Source organism: Equus przewalskii, chromosome 22, assembly GCF_037783145.1.
Source record: "Equus przewalskii isolate Varuska chromosome 22, EquPr2, whole genome shotgun sequence".
Classification (NCBI taxonomy): domain Eukaryota; kingdom Metazoa; phylum Chordata; class Mammalia; order Perissodactyla; family Equidae; genus Equus; species Equus przewalskii.
The window spans coordinates 12,074,148-12,082,610 of record NC_091852.1 but is presented as its reverse complement, the minus strand read 5'-3'; positions in this window follow the sequence as shown (position 1 = coordinate 12,082,610).

Here is an 8,463-nt window from a genome sequence, read left to right as displayed (position 1 = left end):
ACTGCCTCGTTGAAGATACCATGTTCTCTGTAAGAACACAGTTTTGAAAGTCAAACACAGATGACGAGGTGCACACTGACCATTCAGAAGCAGAGTCGGTCCCGTGTTTCACTGCAGCGACTCAGGGCGTGAGTGAGGACATTCTCTCCATTTCATCCACTGACCAGGGGTAAAGGTCAGCGGTTGCAGCAACAGGAGCTTCAAGGTGCTTCTATTGACGTCACCTCATTGTTCCTCACAACAAGTCTGAGACGTCTAGATAGATGTTCTTGTTACCTCACTTCAGGTGAAAGTCAAAGATAAACTCAGACCAACTCAAACCGTGAAACTAGAAAATGTCAGAGCTGAGCGTGGAACCCAGGTCTTCAACCTGTTTCAGGAGGGAAACACTCTGAGTAGACTCAGGCGCAGCTGCCTGACCCTGGAGGAGTTGTATAGATGGGACCCTGGGAGCTATGGGTGGTGGAGTGGTGGGCGAGGACGATCCCCAGGCCCACTGGCTGGCAGCTTTTGCAGGACATGGGGGCTCACCCTTTGCCTGGCTCTTGCCTCTACTGCTAGAGTGTTTCAAGCACAAGGATAGTTAGTAAGACTGAGATCAAACTTTTAGTTGAGGCAGCAAAAAGGCAGAAAGTTCACAAACACAGAAGCCTTAATCAAATTGACACATTGTGGGCAGGAACCATGTCTCTGAGTCTGGAGGAATAGAGATGTGCCAAGGGTCCACGTCTCAGTCTGGAGCAGGACAGTCAACTAAAGTCAGGGAGAGCCCCCGGCGGGCTGGGCTGCCTGTTCTTATTCCACTGACCTCCATCCTTGTTCCCTGTAGAGTTCCATCATTCATGACTCTCCACGGGAAGCTCATGTTCCCCAGTAATCCCCAAACTCGGACGGCTTATTCCAGACTCCAAGCCCTGCTCATTCTCTTCCCATTCCCTCTATTTATCCAGAGTCCACCCATCTGTAAGATGATGTGAATATGGAACTCTTCTTTTCTTCATACTTTCAGAAGAGGTGCCAAGGGTAAAATCTTTGTAATAGGTGATGCTGAAGCCCCCATATTCCCATACCAGGTCCTAGAAAATCCAGCTCATGCTAAGAGGATGTGAAATCTGTTCTGCCCATCACCTTCCTACTATCTAGAGAGAAGTGGAGTTGAAGAGGGGAGGAGGGAGAATTCCTTTGGAGATAAACATCAGTGTCCTCTGTCTCAAGTGTATCAATCAGAGAGCTTGTGTCCCCTCAGTTGGGAGGTGGACATAAGAATTGTGTGAGACACTGTAGCTAGATTGGCCTGAGACAACAGAGCAGAGAGGGAGAGAAGGTGGCACTTTCACTCTCAATGGAGGGGGAGAAGGAGGGGACAAAGGTGCATGCTTTCCAGGGACCAGACATGCAGAGATAACTGGAGCCATATCTTAGAGAGACTCCACCCCAGATGGCAGCCTGGAGTGGGGAAGGGACCCAGAAGAGGGGCAGAGGAAGGATTTCCAGAAGCCCAGGGTCCAAAAGGCCTAAAGGGGACTCTGGGTGCACCACAGACACTGCAACTGAATTGCCCCAGAAGGGAAAATTCAAAGAGAATATGCTTTAAGCACAGCGAGCTCAGGGTCAGTAGGCAGGGCTGGATTCCTCCCCCTGAGCCAGGGTTTTTCAAGCTGTGTGCTGTGAAATCAAATTAGTGGATTGTGATCAGCTTCAAAAATAATAATAATAAATTAAAATATGATGGAAAATATCATGTGATTTGGATAAGTATTGTTTCCTGAAACGTTTGCTTCAGGTTTGTAAATAGACGTCGGTGTAAATTTTATTTTTTTTATTGTGGATCACAGTCCAAAAACATTTGAAAGCCCCTGTTTTAATTTGCTCTCCTTATGCCTTGCCTTGTTGTTCTAGAAGGATTGGGCAACTACAATCTGGGAGATTAGGAATGAGACCTCTGGAGCTGGCTTCTATGCACCTGGGGCCAGTTACTTTACCTCTCTGTGGTTTGCTGTCTTCTCCATAAAAGAGGGGTAACAATGGTGCCCACCTCACAGGGCTGTTATGACCGTTAAGGGGATTAAGCAAATCGATTGATGCCAAGTGCTTCTAACAGTACCTGAAGAACAGTATGTTATGTGATGAATGCTAATCATTGTTGTAATGGGGGTTATTTCTTCCCCTGGCCAGAGATGACATTGTAACTTTAGGACACAGCATATTCTTCCCTAGATTGTATGCATCCAGCCAAGTTTTGCTCAGCTGTAGACAATGATTTCTGTGAGCAAATAGGCACACCACAAATATTTATGGAGCAGCTACTGTGTGTTAGCACTCTGCTCTGCACCAGGGGTACAGAGTGGAATAAGATAATGTTCCTGACTTTGAGGGGCACATAGTCTCCCAGAGAAATTCCAACTTATTTGACTTTTTCTCCATCACCCCCAGGTGGCGCCCAGTATATTTTAGGTCTCCAGGACATATGTATTGAAGGAATTTCTCAGGCAGGGCTCATGAACTCTCTTTACCTCACCCAGATGCAGTAAATGAGGCAGCATCACGTCCCTTCACTTCTTCCAGTACCTTCCAGATGTGGAGGAGAGAAGAGCAGCACAGGAGACTTTTCTGCAAATGCCAAAGGTCTCCAAAATTCTACGTTTGAGGAAAGATGAATGTGTTCTTGTAGACATCCTCTAGTGTCTGTTTCATAGTGTTTATTGAAAAAAGTTTTCAGGAAAGAAATGAGAAAGGAAACAGACGGCACCAAGTGACAAAGAACCTTAGAGATTTCTTCTCTCTACTGCTTAGAGCAGCTGACAAGCTATCAGGAAACAAACGGAGCAGGGGATGTGGCACAGCCTCCTGGATCATCCACGTGGTCCCCACCTCCCTTCCAGCACTCGCAGTCCTTTAGCTACATAAACAGAGCTCTGATGTCACAACCCAAGAGAGGTCAGGCTGGGTGAGTGTGGCCTCCCTCCCACTCCCCTCCTTCAAAGCACGGCCGAGACTTCCCAGGAGGTTACATATGACATTAACAAACTGACAAGGTGGCTTTTTTCTTTTTCCTTTTAGCCCAGAGGGAGTAGAAAACATAAAAAAAAAGGCGGGCGGGGGGCAGCCTGTGGTCTGGTGGTCCGGTTAAGCATGCTCCACTTTGGTGGTCCACGTTCAGTTCCCAGGTGTGGACCTACACCACTCATCAGACTCATCAGTGGCCATGCTGTGGCAGCAACTCACATACAAAATAGAGGAAGATTGGCAACAGATGTTAGCTCAGGCAGAATCTTCCTCAGAAACAAACAAAAAGACTAATCTGGGACAATGTAAAGCCCTCCCCATCGACTGCCTTGGAAGAACTATAGAACTGCACGCAGGTGAGGCCCAGGGTCAGAATGTGTGTGTGCGTCTTTTCAAAAAGGGCCAATTTAAAAATGGCAACAGTTTACATTTAAATTGCTGTACAGTTTACTAGTTTACAATACAGAAGGCAAAGCCACACATATTATCTCAAGTGCCTTCGCCGGTGTCACATACAGCTAAATTGGAAATGAAGAGATCCTACTTGAAGCCAGTTCTCTTTCAATTAAGCTTTTTATTCTGAAAAGAAATTCTTCCTCTTCCACATCAAGCCATCTTCCTCAGTGTTTTCCTTTTATCTTCGGTTTTGTAGATCTTAACGAGCTCTTCATCTCTTTTCCTCAAAGCTGCCAGCTTTGGTATGTAAATTCTTTGACCCCTGGAGGGTGGAGGTAGATGCAGTAGCTGACGCATTTTGAAAGCCTTGTAACTGAACTGAGTGGGTTCATCTCTTGGTGAGCGTGGAGCCGAAAAGCACGGCCAAGGCAGAAGCAGGTGAAGAAGAGGTTGATTGCTTGCACAAGTAATGGAGTACACTGGGGATATCTTCCAAAGCAATGTCTCAGGGAGCTCAGTGCTGGTGGGGACTATACACAAGAGAGCAAAAGATAATTGGTTTATTTGTAACAACTGTGTAACAACTGTATTCTTTTAAGGTGCATGCATAGAAGGTAAACATGTTATTACATACATCTTATTACGTATATCACACGATCTAAAAATGGTTGTTTGGACCCTCCCAGAGGAGGAGAATTTAGGATGCTAATGAGTTAAGTTAACTTTAGGTCACTTGGTGCTAGAACATTCTGCAGTGGTCTTGCTGCAAACGTGTGAGTTTATCTGCAAAACGGGGACATCAATTTCTGCAAAACAGAACGCACAGTTTCTTTTTGACTAAAAAACATTTGACAGACCCTGTTAGTTGTCGACCAGATCCTCAGTAACCCTTTCTTTGCCTGGCTCCCTGGTCACAGCCTCACATTGCTCTGAATGTATTGACGTCACTGTCAGCTTCATGAGCCTGCCACCTGGGCAGGCACACATGGCCTGATGCTTAGAAGGGCCTCATGCTTAGTTTCAAATCTCTGCTGCCGCCATCTTGACATTCTGGATAATTTTTACACTGGGCCCCATGAATTATGTAGCTGCCTCTGACTGACCCAATTCATTTTCTGAGAAACCACATCCAGATGGTTGGCCTGAGAATACTTTTTGATTTCTCTCAGTTTCCACAGTATAGTGGCTGCCAGCCCAGGATGGACAACAGGTGTACAGGGAAATAATAACCTTGGGGTAGCACCTTACAGCTCACAACACACTTTCACATGCATGATCTCCTTTAATCCTCACAAGCAAATATCAGGAGGCGAGCCGGTTTAAGGCCATCAGAAATCCACTTACAGAGGACAAAACTGATTCAACAAGCAAACAGCAAACAGCTCTTTAAAAGTGAAAATCAGGGGCCAGCCTGGTGAAGTAGCGGTTAAGTGCACACGTTCTGCTTTGGTAACCCAGGGTTCGTCGGTTCGGATCCCGGGTGCTGACACGGCACCACTTGGCAAGCCATGCTGTGGGAGGCATCCCACATATAAAGTGGAGGAAGATGGGCACGGATGTTAGCTCAGGGCCAGTCTTCCTCAGCAAAAAGAGGACGATTGGCAGCAGATGTTAGCTCAGGGTTAATCTTTCTCAAAAAAAAAAAAAAATCAACAGAAAAGCAGAATAGAGAAATTATCCAGATGTTGTACAGCTGTGCTGCAAAGGACAAAGTTATAAAGGCAATAAAGGACTCAGCATGGAGTTTGGCCAAAGGGATTATGGGCAATAAAAATTCCAATCCCAGGCAGAGAGAAAGAGAGGGAGGGAGGGGGCCAGGGAGGGAGAGAGAGATATTGTTCCTGGAGCATCCTGGAAAATCAGTCACAAAGATCCTTCATGATCCCTTCACAGCCCAGGGATACGTATCACAAAGTCTGGCTGAAAATTCCTTTGTCAAAGATTCTATCCTTGTCCAGTTGCTTCTTTTTTCTTTTGAGGAAGATTAGCCCTGAGCTAACATCTGTAGCCAATCCTCCTCTTTTTCTTTTTTTTTTTTTGCTGAGGAAGCCTGGCGCTGAGCTAGCATCCATGCCCATCTTCCTCTACTTTATGTGTGGGATGCCTACCACAGCATGGTGTGCCAAGCGGTGCCATGTCCACACCCAGGATCTGAACCGGCACACCCCAGGCTGCCAAGAAGCGGAACGTGCGAACTTTGCTGCGCCACCAGGCCAGCCCTGTCCACATGCTTCTTGATTAGCAATTTGGTTTGGTTTCTGAGTTCCTTTGTTCCAGGAAGACATTAATACTGAAAACACTGCTCAAGTCAACCACCTTTATGAGCTTGCTGGCCTGAGACCTGGAATCTGGAATCCAGACCAAACACAACCTTTTGAAGTCCTGCAGCCCCGAGACTGTGGGTTTTCACTTGCTTCCACCCAGTTGTCTGACTTTCTGATCTCCTCCTCTGCTGGCGTCGTTTGCACAGCTCCAGGTCCAGTCTGACGTCTGAAGTCCAGGCCGCTGGTGCTTGTTGCCCAGTGTCGGCTGGCTGGATTCGAGTGGAGGGGCACAATGAGCTGCAACCTTGTCCTCAAGGCACAGCCAGTTGGGGGCCGAAGGAGGCAGAGGAGGATGCCTTCCTGAGTTTTCACCTCCACACTTCAGATGGGCCCATTTCCCCGACTCTGTTCTCAGAGCTTTTCCAAATCCAGCATCCTAAGGGTTTTTCTACATGGATTCAAAGTAAAAGTGACCTAGAGAAAGACCGGATTGCTGTCCTCCTTCCTTCTCCAATGTTCTCAGCACACTCCTAAGATTATCTGTGGCTTCATAGCCAAACTCTAACATTTGAGTTTTTCAAGGCTTAGGGAGGAAGCAGGGGTTTAGTGTAGTAGAGTGGATTCTCTTGGACAATCAAGGTATACATAGGATTCTATTAAGAAACTGTTTTGCTGGGGTGGAACTATGGTTGCTTTTTATTTACTTATTTATTTTTTTGCTGAGTAAGATTGGCCCTGAGCTAACATCTATGCCAATATTCCTCTATTTTGTATGTGGGTTGCCACCATAGCATGGCTGCTGATGAATGGTGTAGGTCCACATCCAGGAACCAAACGTGGGCTGCCGAAGCAGAGCATGCCAAACTGAACCACCAGGCCACTGGGCTGGTCACTATGGTTGGTTTTTTTTTTTTGGTGAGGAAGATTGTCTCTGAGCTAATATCTGTACCAGTCTTCCTCTATTTTGTGTGTGGGACGTCGCCACAGCATGGCTTGGTGAGTGGTGTGTAGGTCTGCTCCTAGGGTCCAAACCTGTGAACCCCAGGCTGCCAAAGCAAAGTGCATGAACTTAACCACTATGCCATTGGGCCAGCCCAAGGAATGACTTTTTGCACTCTGTACAACTCTGAACAAACTGAATGACGGCCTCTGGGTGAATACCAACTGGGAGCCCTGGGAGGGGGCACAAAGCACTTGAAAATGTTCCCTAGGACAAGTGCCCTGCCATTATCTCCCTACCATTATTCAGCCAATGAGCTTTCCTGCTTCTATGTTTTCCCATAAAGGCAAGAGTTGGAGGAAATGGAGGGAAATACAGTGCTGAAGCACAGCAGGCCTGGGGCATGTCTCCTGGGCAATTCCCCCCCTCCACTTGCGACTGTCATACTAGCCCCCTCGGTATAGAAATCCTGTCTGATTGTTTCATCAACTACGTCTGCATGGAGATACGAGATCCAGGAATGACTTGCTATGTAACAAAAGGCCAGTCTCTGAGCTCCTTCAAACCACAAACTCTCCTTTGGTGAGGAGTCCATGAGCCCTAAGTACATGAAAGAGATCACTGGCGTGGGAGGCTCATCCTCTTAGTCTCTAGTCCTGCCTTTCCTACTCAGTGAGTCACTGAGAATCTCTGCACTTCACGTTGGGAAACTGAAACACGATGATGGATATACAGTATTATTCAATAGATTGTTAAAATCAGAAATTAATCTTCCAAGATTCTAGGCTTTGCTTGCTCTCTAAGCTTGCCCCACTTGATAGGAGCTAAGGGTTACTTTTCTAGGACCATAATCCAGAAGCTAGGGCAGGTAAACAGCCTGGTGGAGCCAGGTGAGCCACACTGCCCTTAACTTCTCCATCTATCTAAGAGTAAAGGACAGCATTGGCACAAGAGGTGGTTCCAGTGGATTCTTTCATCACACATTCATGGGGGGCCCCCATACCTCCTTTGCCTTGTCCTTTGTGGCCTCACCCTCTTTGAAGTCTTTGAGAGGAGTTGTTCCACTCAGCCCTTGAAGGCTGTGTCCCATACAACACAGATGGGGAGGAGGATGAGGAAGCACTGAGTGCCTTTGGATACTCTGACTTCAAGCTGAGTGGGGATCCCAGGTGAGCCTAGGACCACTGAACCCTCAGAACAAGAGGCAGGACCCACATCAGCTAAGGGGGCCCTGGAGGACACCTATTTGGCTCCTCCAAGTTCATGAACACCACAAGGTCGCGACTCAACACTGATAAACGAACAGTTTGCATCAAGCACAAGATGTGACAAACTGTCGTCTTACATGGCTGGAAAAAGGCAACAAGATCACCTTCTCAAGACAGGGAAATGCCTGGCCTGACAACATCCATGCGTGCAGATATTGTCTTGTGTTCACATATAAAGCCATTCACACACCTGCCCGGATGGCACCCAAATACTGCTCATTGACCTGATCAGGCACAAAGTCCTGTGGCCTGGATCAGTCTGGGGGAGGGTGGGGAAGAGGGCAGGAGAAGGCAGGATGAGAGCCAGGAATAAGTAGGAGGGGAACATTCCCATTTGGTCCCACCTGCTTCTTCATTCTTTCACCTTTTCATTCTTTCCAACTCAAACACCCACCAAGCTTTCCCTCACTCTCTGTCTCACTCTCCCCCAGGTTCTGTGTGGTCGCACTGCAGACACTCCTATCACAGATGGACAGGTGATCCCTTTGTCCTGTATGAAGTCACCAATCCAGGTACCATGGAGAGATCTGTGAGGAGGGCCTCCCCTCTGAGAAGATGCCCAGCCAGCAGGAGACCTCAAGGCTGAGTT